This window comes from Euprymna scolopes, chromosome 2, assembly GCF_053919585.1.
Source record: "Euprymna scolopes isolate OS-2025 chromosome 2, ASM5391958v1, whole genome shotgun sequence".
Lineage (NCBI taxonomy): Eukaryota > Metazoa > Mollusca > Cephalopoda > Sepiida > Sepiolidae > Euprymna > Euprymna scolopes.
This window is the reverse complement of record NC_136483.1, coordinates 71,864,581-71,886,277: the sequence shown is the minus strand read 5'-3', so window position 1 is coordinate 71,886,277 and position 21,697 is coordinate 71,864,581. Positions and strand designations below refer to the sequence as shown.

Sequence of the window (21,697 nt, the reverse complement as noted above, 5' to 3'; positions counted from 1 at the left end):
GATGCGGGATTTAGAGGAGGTGGCATTTTGAGGAGTGGTTTTAGTCTTTGCTAGACAGGAACAATTTAATTGTTTTGGATTATGTCACCAAGTAAAGTGATTGAGGTAGACGAAATGACAATCTTACTTTGGTTCAGCGTAATGTTGTATCTTTTTGCTACATCACAAAACCTTTGGAGATTATAGTCATGCTCTTTTTGATCCTTTCTGCATATTGTGACGTTATCTACATGCATGAAGTTGTCTATCAACTTACTCCATTAGTGAAGCCAAAAGGTAGATGAGTAAACTGGTACAGTTTTCCACTTACTTCGAAGGCAGTGTATTTACGATCAGTGTGACTTGTCAGTATTTGATGGTATGCAGACTTCAGGTCGAGTGTTGTGAAGATATTATACCATGCTACATCGTCAGTCATTTTATTGATGTTAGGCATGGGATAGGCATCAAGTTCCGTAAATCTATTTATGGTACCACTGTAGTCGACAACCATTCTTTTTTTGTGATTTTCGTTGGAGGTCACTAGAACTTGAGCTCGCCAAGGAAATATAAAGAGCTCTATTATGCCTTCTCTCAACATGTTGGCAGTTTCCTCTCTGATGAATTTGTTGTCAGCAATGGTGTGACGACGAGATTTGGTTCCAATAGGAGTTGTATATCGAGAGAGATAAGAAAAGAGAGGAGGAGGAGGAGGAGGAATGTTTATGGATGGGAAAGAGTCGCTCTTGTTAACAGATCCAATGACAAGTTCATCCCCAGGACCGTCAAATTTCAGGGTCACTCTTTTGTACTTTTTTAGAATGTCTTTCCCGATAATTATGTCAATAAAGAGATTCTTGATTACCTCCACTATCATGCCAGGATGGTTCTTATTATTTAGGGCAATGTCAACAATGGTTCCACCAATAATTTTGGTGTGTTGGTTAGGGTCTGCCAATGCTATGGTCTTTTGTGGTATTTTTGCTGATAAACGTCCCCATACTACCAGAATCTACCATAGCGTTAACAATATGCCCATTTATTTTACGTTAAGTAAACATAACATCTTTTGCTTCGGTTCTTAGTCAGGAGAGATCAGGTGAGGGTGAGTCTGTGTCGTATAATACAGCAGAAGTAGAAGAGGAAGATTTACATACCTTAGCCCAATGGCCGTTCTTCTGACATTTTGTACACTCAGCATTACGTGCTGGGCATAGCACTCGTGGATGCCAAGAGTTTCCAAAAAAGAAACAAATTCCTTTGGATGAATATTTCCCTTTATAGCGGCTAAGTGGCTATTTGTCAACACTTGCTCGAAAGGAACAAGCGGAGAAACATTCAGTAAGTTACAAAAACAACCTTAATGTAGCCGCTATTGTAATTCCGTTAGAAGATTCTAACGGAATTACAATAGTGGCTACATTAAGGTTGTTTTCGTAACTTACTGAATATTTCTCCACTTGTCCCAGGGAGTTGGCCATTGCATAGGTCTCTTGTAGTGTAAAGAACGGTTTTTCGAGCAAGTGTTGACAAATTGATGAGGAGGAGATGCCACTAATAAAAACATCTTGGATATATTGTTTCTTGTTCTCTTCTGCAGTTACAGCTGGGAATTTACACGATTTTGCGAGTACTTCTAATTGCTGCATAAATGCGTCGATAGTTTGTGCTAGTTGTTGTTTGTTTGTAAGTAACTGGTGTCTGTTGTATACAACATTTATTAGTCTTATGTAGGCAGTGTCTAGAGTTTTTATCGTGCTGTTATAGTCCGTAGCATCGCTTATTATTTGATAGATCACCACTGAAATAGAGTTGATTAGATTAAGGCAAAGAAGTTTTGGGGGTTATTTTCAATTTCGCCATTGTTAGTGGTATGTATATAGTTTTCGAACGTTAGTTTCCAGTGTTTGTACACTTTCTCTGAATTCAGAGTAGTGGGTTCCACATCAAATTTGTTAGGGTGTAGTAGTCTGTCCATTTTGTTGTTTTTCTTTAATTTTAAATGATTAAAATTGTAGTGATGTGTGAAAAAGAATGAAGTAAGAAAAAAACAGGAACTTCTTTGATAAAGGTTTTATCAACTTTAAATTAATACACATGCTCTGACTATAATCGAGTTAATATGGTGGAACAGCTACTTCTGGCCAAGGGGGATAACTACATTATTTATTATAGCTAAGGAACAAAAGATAACTTAAATTACAACAGTAATAATTGCTAATTTATTTTTGTGTGTGTTTTTACTTATTTTAAAGTGTTTTAAACTTAATACGCGCTTTAAAATAATTTAAAACATACAAAAAAAAAAACAAAAAAAACCAAACAAATTAATCCAAGTGGGTGGAAGAGTAACTTATCTTGTTTTTGGTAACATTTGTTATATATTTGTTTCTTTACCACTTTTTCAGTTTGTTGTCTATAGTAATAAATGCCCAATGTATCACATGAAAAGGGTCCCATATCTCAGCCACCAGATGTTGTATAGTGAGATCTTTTTTATTAATATGCTAGTGTTACTTACTCGCTGTTGCCCATGTCTTCTTACTTTCATTTTTATTCCAACTTTTTTTTTTGTTGATTTTTTTTTTTTAAACTTGTCATGGTGTGCCAGTTAACCATTCCCATATTTGTAAATAAAAACACGCCATCGGCTGAAATCCGACATTCTCGGAAATACATCATGACCACATGTGCTAAAAATAATGACTTTTCTCACCCCCATCCCACAAAACTCAATTTTTTGCAATGAAATTAATAATCAACTTTTTACTTTTAAATGGAGATTTAAATAAATACTAGCAATAAATACCACATACATTTTGGCCAGTAAGAAATTCCGCCTAAAATTAATGATAGTCATTTATTGTTTAGTAAGACCATCACTGACTGTGAAGCCTGTAGCACGAATGGCTCTCAATAAAGTCAACGGCATTCGGTCTGAAAGCGACTGGATGCTCGTCATATTGGGAACCAAGGACAGCAGTAGTACCCAAACACCCTTTTTAGTACTACTATACACACACCACAGATTCTGCTGCTGCCCTACTTCCTCGCAGGCTGCCACTCCAGTTCCTGCAGCTTTTAGCGACTTTAGCTTACTTGTATATTGACTCGTGCATTTTCAACTCACTCCAGCGACTCCAGTTTACTCCTGCATTGACTTCAGCACTTCATGCTCACTCTTGCAGCGGCCTCCGACTCGCTCCTGCAGCTTTCAAGAATATCAACTCCGTGAGATGTTTGTTCTTGCTCTGGCTGATCCTGATAGTCATTGTCGTACATTTTACCTTTTTTGTAGTAAAAATAAAACACAATATCCTATCGTCTTTAACTGAACATCTGTGTTTGTCACCCTTCTTTGCAATTACCGCTACCTCTTAGCCTTGTGTCTACCTTATTAGTTGTACAGTCGTTTGGTGCCTTCACACCTTTCAGCCCTCTGCAACAAACTCTTAAATTTATAAATAAAATATTGGCACTTGTGCAGTTTAAAATTCTCAAGAAAATTTAGAAAGCCGTTTTTAACATGGAAACAGAAGGGCTTTGTTAAGCCTTCCCTTGGGGACAAAACTCTCACAAAATAAAAAAAAATTGCTTGGGGATGCTAAACTGCACAAGTGCCAAAACATTTACTTGTGCTCAGTAAAAATCACAATGGTAAAAAATGACACAAAGTAAAAACAAGTCGGTAATGATAGTTCAGGAGGAGAGGACAAGGCTCCCTTCTCTTTAGTTGAAAATAGGTGGCTACCTCTCTAAGTTTAAAATAAATATTTACTCTGTCTTGGGTTTAAATTATCCAAATAAACAATTGTTAATACTTTCTGCATTTTTTTTACATCGTTCATTTCCGTATTATGTTTAAGTCATTTAAACGCAATTTTCTTACAAATAAATCTACTTTAACCCGTTGACAACCATTAGAGCATTTTACAACGGCGATTTACCCACCGCCTTTATTTTTTTTTTTAATTTATCCTCCATTTTTAATACACCTTTCTTAAAAACATTCATACATTTTCTCCTACACTCCCAACATAAATAAATAACCCCGAAAATGTTTTTTTTTTAAATTGCGTTACAAATAAATGATCAATGCGACAATAAAACATATTGTTTTACTGTGTACGTTTTCAGTGTCCCAATTGTTTTTTGTTGTGTTTAAATTAAAAGATATATTAAAATTTGAATTTAACTTTAAGTATTATGGTATCTGTTCAGTGCACATTTATCTATAAGTATGGCAAACTACTTATAATTAAATGGCTTTAAGTTTTTTTTTCAAAAATAAAAATTATAAACAGAACAACTCATAGAAATCTATCTATATTCCTTTTTCCATTTTAATATACTTTCATAGAAATGTTTCTGTTATGTCACAAAATCTATTTTCTTTACATCACAAGTGTCACGCTCATACATTAATTCCATGGCTAATATAACATACTGACCCAATGGCTATTACCTTATAAAGTTATATGGACGTTTTTTATTAATCGTACTATCTATATGTCAGCCCCTAGACTTATTGAGTTGTGTGTTATTTAAGAATTGCTATTTTATTTTTTTCAGACATGAATTCATAAATAAATCATTTTGATTACTATTTAACAAGAGGAGATAACTGGTGACACGATTAATCATGATTGATAATTACTTAGGAATTTAGTCAATGATAATGAGGGTGGAAAATCTAATTTGGCACACAGTGTAGAAATCATGTTTGTGCGGATGTAAGACAAGTTGTAATAATTTGATTTTGCATTCATCATATGTAAACTTCTCATTTTGCATCACATAAATTTTAAACATTGATGATGTACATATCACATAAATGTTAAACTTTGATGATGTACATATCACATAAATTTTAAACTTTGATGATGTACATATCACATAAATTTTAAACATTGATGATGTACATATCACATAAATTTTAAACATTGATGATGTACATATCACATAAATTTTAAACATTGATGATGTACATATCACATAAATTTTAAACATTGATGATGTACATATCACATAAATTTTAAACTTTGATGATGTACATATCACATAAATTTTAAACATTGATGATGTACATATCACATAAATTTTAAACATTGATGATGTACATATCACATAAATTTTAAACATTGATGATGTACATATCACATAAATTTTAAACTTTGATGATGTACATATCACATAAATTTTAAACTTTGATGATGTACATATCACATAAATTTTAAACTGATTATGTACATATCATAAATTTTAAACATTGATGATGTACATATCACATAAATTTTAAACATTGATGATGTACATCTTCTTCTTTCTATAAATATAAAAGCGAAAATGTGTGTATATATGTATGTATGTTTGTGTGTCCGCTAAAAACTTTCGACAGACACGACAAAAATTCACAAACTCGGTATTATATTGAAGCCCCATCCTTCGCTCGAAAAATATCGAAAAATTGGCCCAAAACGTTCATTTTTTCACACCGAAATCGACAATTTTCGACGGGGGGGGGGGGGGGGTTAACAAAAACGGTCCCCTCGTGACGACGACCGGTTCTACGCATGCGTCAGATTACGTCATGACCTGATTTACTTTAAATAGTTGAAGAACTGATTAAATTTCATGTACGCCGCGTTAGCTCAGTTGGTTAGCGCGTTGGTTTGTTATCTAAACGTTTTGGGTTTGAATTGTGGTGTGAGATGTCTTTTTCTTTTTTTTTTGATATTTTAAACTTAAATATTGAACCAGTGTTATTTAAGCCATTTTTCACATAACGTTCATTTTTCTGTTTTTTTATTTTTTTTACTTCACTTATCCACCCCGACCACACACTCAAAAACACCCGGGTACCCACCGATTTTTTAATTTTAATATCGAAGCAGGCTTATTTAAGCCATTTTTCACGTGTTTTTTTATCTGGTTTCTTTTTTGTTTTTTCGATTTTTACATTTAACATCTTTGTTTGCCTTACGTTAGTTTTTTTTGTGTTTTTTATTTCGATGTTTTGATTACCCCCCCCCTCCGCTTAAGTTTTAACGTTTGTTTTTATGTTTTCTTTTTTTACTTCGCTTATAACAAACAAACCTGGTCATTGACCTCATTTGCTGAATAGCTATTGCTTACATCGTCGTCGTAACGCTCGACCACTTCTGTGCGGGTACCTGTCAATTTGGTTCTTACTTAAATAAATTCAAACATCTTCAGCAACTCATTCTGGCTGGCCGAACAGTTCATGTTTTTTTCACATTTTATTTTCAAACTTCGCCTCAGGGCCTCGGGTTCAATCCTACCAACTTTACCCACTCCCCACCCTCGGTTTCTTTTTTATTTAACAGCACACACACCTCCAAACACCTGGGCAACGCTGGGTATCCGCGCTAGTATCACATAAATTTTAAACATTGATGATGTACATATCATATAAATTTTAAACATTGATTATGTACATATCACATAAATTTTAAACATTGATTATGTACATATCACATAAATTTTAAACATTGATTATGTACATATCACATAAATTTTAAACATTGATTATGTACATATCACATAAATTTTAAACATTGATTATGTACATATCACATAAATTTTAAACATTGATTACGTACATATCACATAAATTTTAAACATTGATGATGTACATATCACATAAATTTTAGACATTGATTATGTACATATCACATAAATATTAAACATTGATTATGTACATATCACATAAATTTTAAACATTGATTATGTACATATCACATAAATTTTAAACATTGATTGTGTACATCTATAAATATAAAAGCGAAAACGTATGTATGTGTGTTCGCTTTGTCTGTATATCTACAAAAGGCTTCTTTCAGAAAAGCGGTCGGTCGGTTCACAACTTTTTAAAACTTTTTATATCACATATGAATCATAATATCTCAGAGTTAACAACGACGCTCGCCTGTCTATTTAATTTGCTCGATTTCAGGAAGATAAATATTCAACATTTGTCACTTGCCGCATGTGGGTTAGTCTTTTTCCTATAACATCTTGGGGGGAAAAAAAAAAGCGTTCAGCAGTAAATGAATACTATCCCGCAGTCAAACTTGACCTCATTAACTCAATAAACGGGCACCTGCCAAATCCAAGTAATTAAATAAATTCAAACGTGTTTCCGTTAGCATCTCACGGTGGGGCAATGGTTAACGTCACACGTTTTTTTTTCACACTTTAATTTACAACTTTGCCTCAAGAGTTCAGGTTCGATCCTCATATATACTTTTTTTGTTTTTAACCCACCCCCACCCCCGGAGTTTCCACACACACACACCTCCAAACACCCGGGCAATGCCAGATACCTATCGCTAGTCTATATATATAAAAGCGAAAATGTGTGTATGTATGTACATATGTATGTGTTTGTATGTCTTTCAAAAACTTTCGACAGAGGTGATGGATTTTCACGAGATTGGTATCATTTTGAGGCCCGACCTCTTGGACGGCAAATATAAAAAAATTGGGCAAAAACATTCATTCCTTCACCCTAAACTGGACCCTTTTCTACAAAGAGAGGTGCCGAAAAAGTCGTTCCTTCATTTTATCTCCTCCTGCTACTATGACAATGACGTCATGTTTGACCTAGAAAACATTGACGTTAGTTTAAACCACCTGCAAGTGTTTTCAAAGGTTTAATTTTATCTGTTCTCAATTGTATGTCTCTTTGGCGTAGGGGTAATGCATCAGGCTTTTTTTTTTCCACCTTAGCCTCGATGCTCCGGGTTCGAGCCTAGCTTCCTACCTAAACTTCTTTTCCTCTTTTACACCTTTTTTTTCCTTTTTGCTTTGTTTTGATTTTTCCAATTTTTTTTAACATCGTGTTTTTTTATAATATTAAAACAGGGTCACCCTCTCCTACATACACACCTCCAAACACCCGGGCAATGCTGGGTACCCCCACTAGTATTACATAAATCATAAACATTGATTGTGTACATCTACAATATAAATTTTACCTGTCTGTTTAAATGTATGTATGCATGTATGTATGTTTGTATGTCTGCCTAACATTTTCAACACAGGCAATGGATTTTCACAAGATCAGTATTGTTTTGAAGCTCGACCCTTCGGACAACAAATACCAAAAAATTGTCGAAAAACATTTATTCCTTCACCCTCAACTGGGCACTTTTCTACAAGGAGGGGGTCACTTTTTCACCAATATTTTCGAAAGTCATCCCCTCTTTTCGATTGACTAGCCTTAATTTAAACTTTGGCCCCTTCAAGTTTGGTGATGAGCGCAACGGCAAAGATGTCACTTTTTTTTTCACTTTCTTATCGCGGTACAGGTTCAAGCCTGCCTGCATGGCTGCCTGCCTACTACCACTTTTATTTTTTTTATTTTTTGCTCAACACACACCTCCAAACACCTGGGCAATGCCAGGCAACCAGGCTAGAATCATATAAACCGAAACGATTGATTATATACATATCAAATACATTGTAAGAATCTGGTTTTGCCTCATCATTATATTAGTTTAATGTCCATTTTATGTATGGCCATATGTTGAATGACTTTTAGAAATTGACTTCTAAGCTTACCTATCTTTGACCGGGCCTTTATTTATCCATCTTTCTCTCAAGTTCCTTGATATATCTAGCGCATTTGACAAGGTCTGGCATGGAGAGCTTCTTACAAAAATAAAATCCTATGATATTACAGGACGAATACTTAACATTATCAGATACTTCATTGACAAGAGAAAACCAAAGTTGTTCTCAATGACTGTATGTTTAAATAATATGATTATGTAAGTGTGTCCCTGAGGTTGATCCTTGAACCTTTCTTATTCCTAATATTCATAAATTACCTCTCTGATACAATTATGTATCAGATGAGTATATTTGCTAATAACATCATATAATAGACATGAAAGAAAAACGAATATACACATATCCAAACCAATGGCAGAAACCATGGAAAATGACCTTCAGTCGGTAATGGGATGGGGCTGCAGGTGGTTGGTAATGTTTAATTTCCTTTAATGACTACAAAAATCAACAACCACTGAATGCCATGACAAATAACACGCTACCGGAAACCTCATCTTTCAAACTTCTTGGTCTAACATTCACAGGTAATATGAATTGGAATAAATACACTGAGGATAATACCAAGGCTATTATGTACAGCATAATCAGGTTGACACACTGGTTCCTGCTGGATCACCAAAGTTAAGAAATGTTGAACCTAGTCAGTACTAAATGGGTGACCATTTGGGATTTCCAGATGCTGTATGTGCTCTTGACTTATCTCGGCATTGTTGCCAGTCGTCCTGGACTTTTCCTTGCCACTGAACTCAAACAGCGCCAATTCAGGAAAGGTGTGGTTGGGATTGCGCAACCCTTGCCTCACAATTACATGTGCAGTTGCCTCTACAGGAGTATCCTTTGTCTTTCAAGACTGAACGGAGGCATTGGTTACCAAAGCTGCTACAAAGAAGGTGGGCTCTCGCTATCATATTAGAAAAGTACTCACACTAGAGAACATCCTATAGCTTTACAAAACCACAATTCACCCATACATGGAGTATTGTTGCCACATATGAGCTGGAGCATCCCTCATTAGTCTCTCACTCTTAGAGAGGTTCCAAAAAAGTATCAAATCTAACAGGTCCAGCATTATTGGCCAAACTCCAACCCTTGTCCTATCATTACACTGTTGTATCCCTGTGCCTGTTTTACAAATACTTTAATTAAATGTGCTCTGATGACCTGTACCACTTGTGTCCCCATGACACACATATTTCCGATTAACCCGCCAGGCAGCAAAATCCCATCCCTTTACTGTTGAGGTTTCTAGATGCCAGAAGCCTTCTACTCCAATAATTTCTTTTTACAATCTACTAGATTTTAGAATTCCCTCTTTGCTTGCTTTACCAACATACAAAAATTTAAGTGTAATGTGAACAGACATCTTGCTGCTCAACTCCTCTCAGTTTTATATTAGGCATGGCCCCGAATGTTCCAAGTTGCAATATGCCCTGTTTGAGGTGAAAATAAGTTAAAAAAAAAAAGAAAAAAAAAAAGAAGTCAATCCATATCACTTCCTTCTATGTTTTCATTGGCTATCCACCCTGGGCCAACTCTGCTACTTAAATTGCCCTACATCTACTAACTCAGGAACTCTTATCCCTTTTTTCCATGTGCCCATACTATCAAAGCCTTCTGTATGCATCTCCCTATACTGTCCAGATATAATCTTCCTCCGTACTCATCAGATCTGATCCCGTCTTTAAGACGTTATATAGCCATCGTTTCATTGTCATATCGTTTCTCTTCATGAAACACATTTCTTTTTCTCCCATTGGCCAGGTTTCACTTCCATACATACATATTCATATAAAATCATAGTAATACATTAGCAATTTCATTTTTCATACATAAATTATTATTATCACTTCTGATGATCTAAAGGAAGAAAGAAAGAAAAAACACCCACCATTAACTTTATATTATAGAGCGGAGGATTTTTTTTGAGATTTATTTTAGGCAAGGTAAGTCTGACCTTTTTTTTTTTTTTTCTGTCCCCTCACACAATTTGAAACTGTTTTCGTCCAACTAGAAAACAGCACAATTTTTACGTGTTATCTTTTGTGTAATGGCAAGAAAGTACATATATTTTTATATAAATATGCAAATAAATACACATTGGTCTTTATTATAGAGTAGGTTACTATTATTATTGTTGTTATTATTGTTATTGTTATGGTGTGATATTGATCTACCCTATTTCAGATGCATGTGAATGCATCCTGAAACTATGAACAAAGCTTCTTTCTTAGAACTACATGGCTGTGGAACTCTCTGCTGCTTGCCTGTTCCCCCCCCCCCCTCAAATTCAACTTGGATGTCTTCAAGTCCAACACAAACAAATTCCTGATGAACCGCCCCCTTAAGTAATGACACCTTATCAAATCTCCAATACTCTATAACTACGATACTATCCCATTGATTACTGTACACACAATAACCCTTATCCCCGAGTGGCTCCTGGGCCTTGATAAGTGGTGACCTCCATGTAAAAAAAAAAAAAAAGTTATAACTAAGTGTTGTAATAGTCATAGCCACAGTATCGGACGCAGACTTTCTGTAACTTACAATTCTGTACTTGAATGCTTACTAGGAAAACCTGGCACGAGGATATTATTCCCTACAAGTAAACTTTGACTAAATCTTTAAAATCACATAGCATTCATGGCCCAAATAAGCCCTCCTTGGTATGGCTAACCTATACTGTCTTTTATGAGGAATATTGCACCCTTTTCAAATGATGTTACCTTAATAGTATGAAGCTGGATACTCCACCAGACTAGATGAATTCTTATTCTGGAATCCAATAAGACTAAGAGACCACAAGAAAACTATACTAAAACATATTTAAATAGTCAGTTGGGGATAGGATTATTATGTTCTCAACTTCTTTAGTAGCTCAGTGTTTGAGGACAACTTTAATGCAATATTCAAATATGTGTGTATCTCATATAGAGATCAAGTGTTAGCCCCAGAAAGAGGGTCCCTTGATTTCTGGGAACTTTAACTGAAGTTAAATAAAACAAAAAAAAAAGTGTAAATACACTTTTGTAAATATATCACAATGTTGCCTTAATTATTATTAGTTTATTAAGGTCACAGCGCTAGTCCTTGTACACCTAAAATAGGATAAATCCACATTATAGCATAACAATTATTAACTTACATAAATAGTCCATATAAAAGTTAATTTCAATAGCAGACAGGAAAAACATTTGGCTGATTATTTTATAACTAAAAGAAAAAAGAAATCAGAAATATGAAACTATATAAATGAAAAGATCAGGTAGACATTTACACAGTTGACACTAAACTAAGATCTCTAAAGAAACAGTTTTAATAAAAAGTAAATTATTTTATCAGTGTTCTCAAGTGTCTATGTTGGATTTCCATAATGAAATTTATTAACAATTACTACACTACTGGCTTACATCCATTAACTCTTATCCTCGAGTGGCTTTCAGGTCTTGATAAGTGGTGACTCCCAAGTAAAAAACACAAAAAAAAAAAAAACAAAAAAACACAGAGTGATTCCTATGTAGAGAAAGACTGTGCCAAGTTTTGTTGCTCTATTGCTGTGAGAAGCGGATCAGGGGCATTACTTATTGCATGTCTCTTGTATAAGAGGATTGCAAATGATGGACAAATGAAGAAATCTCTGAACGTATATACCATTCACTGGACAAAGCGGGGGAGGGCAGAGCGGTAGCTCTAGATATATCTAAGGCTTTTGACAGGGTATGGCATGAGGGTCTCCTCAGGAAAATTAGATCATACGGTATCACTGGTAGAATACTTAACATAATTAAATCCTTCTTAGATAAGAGAAAAATCCAGGTTGTCCTCGACGGTCGTACATCTAAACAATATGATATAAATACGGGGGTGCCCCAGGGTTCTATCCTTGGACCTCTATTGTTCCTGATATTCATAAATGACCTCCCCGACAAAATTGCCTCTGAGATGGGTATATATGCTGATGACACTACACTCTATGGCAGGCACGACAGGAAGACGAATGAACACATTTCTAAAGAAATGGCAGAAACACTAGAGGAAGACCTCCAATCTGTGGTGGAATGGGGACAAAAGTGGTTGGTCGCATTCAATGCTGCCAAGACTAAACTTGTTTCATTCAATAATAACAAGAAACCCTTTCTACCACCTATAGCAATGGCCAACGGCTCTTTATCTGGGAGTACATCTTTCAAACTCCTTGGCCTAACGTTCACAGGAAACATGAGTTGGAACAATTACATTGAAGGCATTGCCAGGGCCGCTGCAAGAAAGGTGGGCTCTCTCTACCGTGCTAGACAACTACTAACACCCGAAAGTATCCTGTACCTCTATAAGGCCACCATTCGCCCATGTATGGAGTATTGCTGTCACATCTGGGCTGGTGCATCTGCTACTAGTCTCTCGCTCCTTGACAAGGTTCAAAAGAGAGTCGCAAACCTGATAGGCCCTGAACTGGCATCTAAGCTTCAGCCTCTGTCCCATCGACGAAATGTTGCATCCATCTGCCTTTTCTACAAGTATTTTAGTGGTGAATGCTCTGACGAACTGCAATCACTTGTGCCCCCACGTTGTGAGCACCCTCGACAAACCCGACAGGCTGCTAAATCCCACCCCCACACTGTAGAGATCCCTAGATGTAAAAGATCTTTTTACTCCAATAGTTTCTTCTCCAGAACCGCTAGACTCTGGAATTCCATTCCAGGTCCCTGCTTCCCCAACAGTACTGACGTGCAGAAGTTCAAGTGTAACGTGAACCGACATCTTGCTGGCCAAATCCCTACATAGTACCCCAGTAATTGTTGCCCCTGATAGTAGCCCCCTACACCAAAGTGGCAATTTGCCTTGTTTGGGGTGAAAATGTAATTAAAAAAAAAAAAAAAAAAAAATTTGGCTATATGATGCCACCAGACCTCATTTTATTGAAACTTTCACTATTAAAGTTGAACCAGTTAAGTCATCTGATCACTTTCCTATGGATTAATAGATAAAATTTATCTTACTAGCCTGGGTGCTCGGTGTTGCCCGGGTGTTTGTAGGTGTGTGTTTAGCAAAAAAAAAAAAAAAAAAAAAAGAGGTAGTAGGCAGGCAGGCTCGAACGCGTGACCTGAAGGTGGAAAGAAAAGTAGAGGTGTGTGTAAGGATGTTGATTGAGAAAAAAAAAAAAAAAAAATTACGAGCGCAAACAAAAAAAAAAAATGGTAGCAGGCAGGAAAATTTGAACCCATACCCTAAAGGAGGAAAAGAACGTGAAATAAAAAATGTGACGCGTTAGCTGTTGCGCCCATCGACAAACCGGAAGTAGTGAAGGTTTAAATTAAAGCTAAACAATCGAAAAGAGGTGACGAATTTTGAAAATATCGGTGAAAATGCGACCCTTTCCTGTAGAAAAGTCCCCAGTTGAGGGTGAAGGAATAAATATTTTTGGCCAATTTTTCGATATTTGTCTTCCGAAGGGTCGAGCTTCAAACTGATACAGATCTTGTGAAAATCTGTCGCCTCTGTCGAAAATGTTAGGCAGACACAAACATACATACATACATACAGTTAAACAGACAGGTGAGATTTATATTATAGATAATAAATAATCCCCTACTTGAAGTTAAAAATAAAAAGAAGGACAAAGATTTGAAAATTGGATATGTATTTAACTATTTTATTTTTAAAAAATCTGGTGGTCAAATCTAAGGTTTGCAAATAAATAGGATATATATATATATATATATATAGATATATATATATATATCTATATATATATAAATGCAACTTTGTCTCTGCGTATATGAGTTCGTTCCTCTGAAATTGCTGAACAAATTTTCTTTAAAATTTACAGAACTTTAGTGTATAAGTCTCGGAGTGATCTTAGTTAAGTTTTGTCTCAGAATACCTCCTCAAAATTACCGATAATCGAAACCGTTATTTTAATTTATGGATCATCGGTAAAGCCATTTTTTCCATATCGTTGCTTAGCAACGATGATAGAATAACGGGCCATGAAAATTCTACTAAGTTGATAGCATGTTTTTTTTTGTTTGTTTTTTTTTTGCATGACGTGGTCTGTAAGTTTAAACGCCGCACGTAAATTTCTTAATGTTTTTTTGTTCCGTTAACTGGAAGGAAGTTTATATAAAATAATTTTATAAAAGAGACAGTAGGTTCTCTAGAGTGCAATGTAAAATGACATATTTTTGATTAAGTTACTGCATGGAGGCATGTGAAGCATCCTCCGGGCGATTTCACGACGTTAAAAATGACACTAAAAATATAGGAGTGTGAAATATTTGTTGATCATCATTCAATTCTGGGCAACGCCAGCTCTCCCTGCTAATATATATATATATATATATATATATATATAGTCTCGGAAGTTTTTAACCTTTTAAACTATATATATATATATATATATATATATATATATATATATATATATATACACATACATACAAAGAAATTTTAGTTCTTTTAAATTTTGGATACATATGTTAAAAATTAAAAATGGAAATATAGATATTAATACTCATATTTTAGAGATAACTCCAGATAAAAATGCTCAACATTTGAGGGTTAAAATTTTGCAAATTATTATTTACAACATTTATTCTTTTTACACAAGGAATACAAGATAAAGTTAATTATTTCCTTATTCCATGAAGTTTAAAAAATTTGACTTTTTCCTCCAGAGGAAAACGGTTAGCAAAAGAAATTGTATATATAGACATGCAATAATTTTGCTGGTTTATAATATTTTCACCATTACTTTCTTTCAAACTTTGAAGCTTTCAAATTTTGCGCTAATCAGCAAAATTATAGCTAGTCTATATAAAATTTATTTTGCCGTTTTCCTTTGGAGAAAACAAAAAAGCCAAATCTTTGAAACCCCATGGAATAAGGAAATAATTAACTTTATCTTGTATTTTGTTGTGTATCAACAATAAATGTTGTAAATCATAATTTGCAAAATTTTAACTCCCTTCACACACATACACAAACTTTGCTACACTGCATGACAATGTTTCAATCTGTAGTTAATGATAACAAAAATCTCATTAGGCGAAAATGTCAAAATTTTTCTTTAGGTTTTCATATTGTAATGAAAGGCTTTGCAATAGGAACACCTTAAATAAAAAAACATATTTTTTGCCTGATGAAATCTTAGTTATTTATAATACAGAGCGAAACATTGTCATGCCAGTGTAACAAAGCCTTTATATGTCTGTATAAATTGCTTTATTTGTTATTAAGCACTATTATATAAATCCAGTGGATATTCTTTGGATTTTATTCTAATACATTCATATCTGGACTACTAATATATATATATATATTGTTTTTAAATCCCCAAAACAGTGTTTCATGGTAAATAACTGATGATCTCTTTTAGAACATTGATAGTATTGTTTGTTCATGTAAGTGGAACTATTCGGTGATACGGGAGATTAATTGACTTACTGACAAGATAATGTTCCAACGAAGGACAATTTATTTTTTCATAGTTTTAAAGGTTTTAAAGAAACTTCCAAGACTAATATATATATATATATATATATATATATATATATATATATATATATATATAAGTAGTAGTGTTCATGTGTGTGTGTTTGTCTGTGTGTACAAACCCCCATGCTCAAAGAAATATGAAGGCGATATGTGTGTACACCTCTCCTGGTCAAAAAATATTAATGCCCATGATAGGATACTTCTGCCAAAGTGCATAATTTCTTTATATAGCATTCTTCAAACCACATCTACATTGATTGAGTTACGGTCATCAGCATATCACATTAAATTAAATCTATTTAAATAATTAGCTCGGTGATATTACTTATTCGACATAATAGCTTTGTTTCAACTGTACTATTTAAAAATATAATTTAAAATTTAATTATTTAGTTTATTTTCATTTCAATTTATATTTGATTTAACTTATCTTATCTGAAATCTGAAAGCGTTTAATTTTCAAACCAGAAAACCAAAGGGGAATAACTGATATTTTAATTCTTTATTATTTTTATTTTTAATTCAGAGGAAATATTTTTTTCGCTTAATCTTAATTTTTAAGTAACCTTTTTTATTTGTTACTAGACTACCCGTGACCCGTTAGGTCAGTATGTTAGATTAACTATGTGTGACACTTGTGACGTAAAAAAAATAGCTTTTTGTGACATAACAAAAATATTTCTATGAAAGTATGTTAAAATGAGAAAAGAATATAGATAGATTTCTATGAGTCGTTCTGTTTATAATTGTCTATTTTTGAAAAAAAAAAAAAAACTTACAGCCCATGAATTATAAGTGGTTTGCCATACTTATAGGTAAATGTGCACTGAACAGATACCATAATACTTATTATAGTTAAATTCAAATTTTGATATATCTTTTAATTTAAATGCGGGGAAAAAAAACAATTGGGACGCTGAAAACGTACACAGTAAAACAATACGTTTTATTTTTGCGTAAATTGCTGTTGTAAAATGCTCTTATGGTTGTCAACGGGTTAAAGTAGATTTATTTGTAAGAAAAATGAGTTATAATAACTTAAATGTAATACAGAAATGAATGATGTCAAAAAAAAAAAAGCAGAAAGTATTAACAATTGTTTATTTGGATAATTTAAACGCAAAAGAAAATTGGGACACTGAAAATGTACACAGTAAAACAGTATGTTTTATTGTTGCATTAATTTTTTAGTATAATATATATCGCATATATGAAACAGGTTGATGATTATACATATTATTTGTAATCACGTTTTGCATTTGCTTCCCATATCTTGAAGTTTTTTATTCAATAAATTTAAAATATTCGCTTTTCTAAGGACGACCATTTGTTTGAACGAAACCGGTTCAGCGATTTGTGTTTATTTGTTTATGCTGTTATGGGTTTATGTTTATGTATGCATGCGCAATCGAAAGTTGTAAACTGGATGTTGGGTTACAATACCTATTACAAGGTCATTTGAGTTTTATAATTATATAGATAGATTGCTGTGTTATCCGTTTCTTACACTGTATTTAGTAGTTTTCTTTGGTCATGTAAATTATAAGTATGCTGATATAATTCATAAGTTGTTTTTTGAAAAATTTCTTCTCCAGAATACATAATTTTTTCTTATTTTCAACGCCGATGCCCGGGGGAAGAGGGGTATGGGGTTAGAGAGAAATAATTAAAACTAATGTCCTCATTTACTTGCATCCCCTCAGGGCAGAGTTAGTCAGACACAGGGCCAATTTTCCATGTGAGCAAAATCCATCATCCCATACATTATCTGCTCCTTTTTGTTTATTTATAAAATTTAATCAGTGTTGCCCAGGATTTATTATAATAATTATACCTTAGCAAGTGTGTTTAATTGCCTGCGAAACAGATTTTCTTTATAATTAATTTAATATCTTAAATTTAAAATGGTCACTTTTTACGATGTAACCCAGCATCGTTTAACCACTAAAAAAAATTAAGACCTACTTTTTTGGGGTTTAATACGTTTAAACAGCCTTTATAAATAATACGAAAGAAGAAATTTAAAAAAAAAAGAAGAAAATTAACATTTTAGCGTGGGGGATCACTTTTCTATATAAATTTAACGTAAAATGAGCACCCACTTTTTGGCCGCAAAGCGTTCAACGACACATGTCATCTCTAGCATTGTTTCAAGTTTGGCGATTGAGGGGGGGGGGCAAAACATGACAAATACAATTTTTTTTGTTTTTGGTGGTGGGGATGGGAATTACATTTGAAAGATAAAATAACGATAAATTTAATTATTTTATGAGACCATTCTGTACTTTCACCTAATAATTTTATAAATGAAACGAACCCCAAAATATGACAAATTCAATTTTTTGGGGGGGGAGAGGGGGGGGGGTTACATTAGAAATATAAAATGACAAAAAATTTCATTTAATTGTTTTTGGAATTAATTATTAGTAGATTTTTTTTTTTCCATTGCACAGGCATTCGCAGATATTTTTATTGAAACAAAAGTTGTAATGATTTATTTTTAATTATTTTTTTGTTGTTGGGGGGGGGGAGTTCTTTCCAGTGCTCAATATCCGGAGAATAGTTTCTTCTCTTTGTAGACCTTCTGCCGAAATATCTGGTGGAGAGGGTATCACATACTTCTTTTTTTGGGCGATTACATTTACATGTTTTCATCCGTTCTTTTATTTTTGTTGTGGGGAGTATCCACGTTGCACATGATGAAAATGATTAGTATACAGGTGTGCTTCAAATGGAACTTCATGTCAACCTAGGCAACGCCGGGTACCCATGCTAGTATATATATATATATATATATAAATTATTACTATAATTATTTTTAATATCTACAGACACTAGTATTTTATCCTTTTGGGAATCATTAGTGTAGGGAGTTACATTTACTGCCATTTGAGGGATTCGACCCCAATCACAAAGCCATTTTTTACTCTATCAACAAGGACCATTAGAAGAATACCTGCCCAAGAACTGGTAAAATTAATCCCCTGAGCAGAATAGTTTTGCACTTTTCATTACAAGGATTAAAATCAAAATATTATGCTATGTATGTCTAGAATTTTTATTTCAATTTTGATCAAAACCCATGATATGATTTTCATTTCATAAAATGTCTAACGCTTAAGCTTAAATGGTCTTAGGAAGAACCTGAAAATCAAGGACTCGTTTTTAATAGGTGTCTAATGAAGGTTGATAAAAGTTAATGCAAACATGAAATATTACAATTTTCATATGGGAGATTGTACCCATATTATTTCCAAAAGAAACTGAAATTTGGAGAATATTTTTAATAATTGATTCTTTTTTTACAAAGCGGTAACCACATATCAAGGCCCGGAGGTCGCACAAGGATAAGGGTTAATGTGTGTACGGTAGAGTCATTGGGACAATAGCATAGTAATCGTTTGTAGTGGAAATTTGGTATGATTAGATAATTTAAGAGGACGATTCAATTCGAACTTGTTTACATTAGACTTGAAGATGATAATATTGTAGTCAGTGGGAGAGCAGACAAGCGGAATAAAGTTCCACATGCTGGCAGTTCTAGGAAAGAAGCTTTATTCATGGAATCCACATTTAGGTTTAGGCACCAATAAAGAGCGGGGAAAATTTTTTATAGAGATTTTGGCTAGTCAAGTGTTTTTTTGTAAAAGATTTGTGAAAGGGGACCATAGATTGGAGCTCAGTCAAGCACTTGCCATGAAAATAACAATAAAGCAGAGACAGGCTTGCAGCATCTCTTCAGTGCGAAAGAGGTTGCAAAAAAGAGAAAAGGGTATCATCTACTAGATTACAAAGTCAGTTTTGAACTATGTCAAGATAGGATAGGGTGCTCCGAGCAGCTCCTGCCCAGATCCTATATCCTAGGGCATACTTGGCTCTTATGTCTAATATATACTGTTAAAATTTCACAAAACTAAAAATATGCTGATATGAGTTTAAGTTAAGCAGGACTTCCTCATTCAATCCCGGGCAATGCCTAATTTAGTTTTGAATTAGTTTAAAATATAATCGAAAAGTTAGATCTCATTTGACCAGAGAATGACTTAAAGAAAAACTGAGAGAACTTTTAGTGCAATCTGCTAATTAAAATGCTTAGAGTAACTAATAATGTTACCTGTAGGAATATCATTGATGATAGACTGTAAGTATTCATATTATGTTTCTACCTTGGCAATTACGACAATATATTATTACTTTGTTTCTATATTAAGAAGATAGTCTAGCACAATGTGCATGGTTACAAATAACACTTACTGTTTATGCAGCAGCTATTTTGATTCAAAGTGTTTGCAGACTTGTGGCTTTGTATTAGATTAAACTAGGTTGCCTACCATACACACAGCTGTTAACTTGTCTTTCAAATCTGTAATACTTGAATATGACAGATGGGAAGCACAGATAAAAGCTGCATGAGGCACTTTCCCACCAAACAGGACCCACTTAAATGATAATAATATTATTAAGTAGCATTACAGCAATCAGTTCTGTTAATTCTTATTACCATGTCTATTCACCAAGTTATTTAAAGTCCTCTTCAAAGATTATGACTTTAAGAAAAACCAAGAGAACTTTCATTTCAACCTGCTAGTTAAAATATCCATGTTTATTTATTTATTTAAAAAAAAAATTTCTTATCAGTTTGTTCAAGCTGGGGATGGAACATCCTACCGGATGCCAAACATTCACCTGCTAACTCAGACATTCCAACAGAGAGATCTTTTTAAGATTCTGACCGTCCCTTTAAGTGCGATTGTTTGAATCTCTCTTGCACATGGTTCACCGGGTATATTTTCCAGGTAGTTTTTGAAATTCTTTTTCATGAGCCCAGTTTACAGTAACCAATAATATTACTTGTGAGAATATTGTTAATCTTAGACTGTAAGTATGCCAGACATTTATTGCATGGGGTGGGGTGGTTATGATGAAATTAATTCTTGTAACATAAAATATTTTCTTGTGGAATCCTTATGAAAGATGTGTTGAATCTGAAATAAATTATGATGAGGACTTTATTTCATTTATAACTTGAAAATTGATAATTATAGACATCTCAAAAATAAGAGTAAAGATAGTAATACGGGATTTAGGTCTAAGACAAAAAATTTTGGTAGTGGCATTGCAAAGTGATTTAGACGAGCACTAACACACAAAAGGTTTGAATTATTTACCCTCTTTTTTCTTCAGTTCTGTTTCAATTTCCTCTCTTTGTCATTTCCTAAAGCTAGCAAGTTTTAACATGAAAGTGTTAACTCAAAGTATTTTCAACCAATGGAAATCTTTCCAAATCCCAAAAAGTAACACATATATGCAAAAGTAGTAATCCAGTGTGAACTTTAAAAAAACTTCCTATAAAAATTTCTATAAAAACAGATGAATAAAATCAGTTTTCTCCACACTAGAATGTATACTCTTCACTCACTCACCAGCAGGGGAGAAGATGAGGTAAGTTGCAAAAGAAAAGGACCCAATGATTCACATACCATTTTCATCAACTTGTGCACATCTATACACACATTAAGAACAAGGTAAACCAACACACACACACACACATACACAATGCCACACTGTCATATACTCACGTACGTATATTACTTACACACACATATTAACACTATAAACATATTGA

The 21,697-nt window shown here is 33.8% G+C and overlaps 1 protein-coding gene across 1 annotated transcript in view; it reads right to left on the bottom strand.

Annotated features, from left to right (window-relative positions):
- The window catches only part of LOC145292190 (annexin A7-like), a 126,753-nt gene extending 106,377 nt beyond the window's left edge, over positions 1 to 20,376 (bottom strand). The window contains exon 1 of the mRNA XM_080138502.1: positions 20,326 to 20,376. The gene's annotated coding sequence lies outside the window, so the exon portion shown is untranslated. The remainder of the gene's footprint in view (positions 1 to 20,325) is intronic.
- Between the last annotated feature and the right edge of the window lie 1,321 nt (positions 20,377 to 21,697).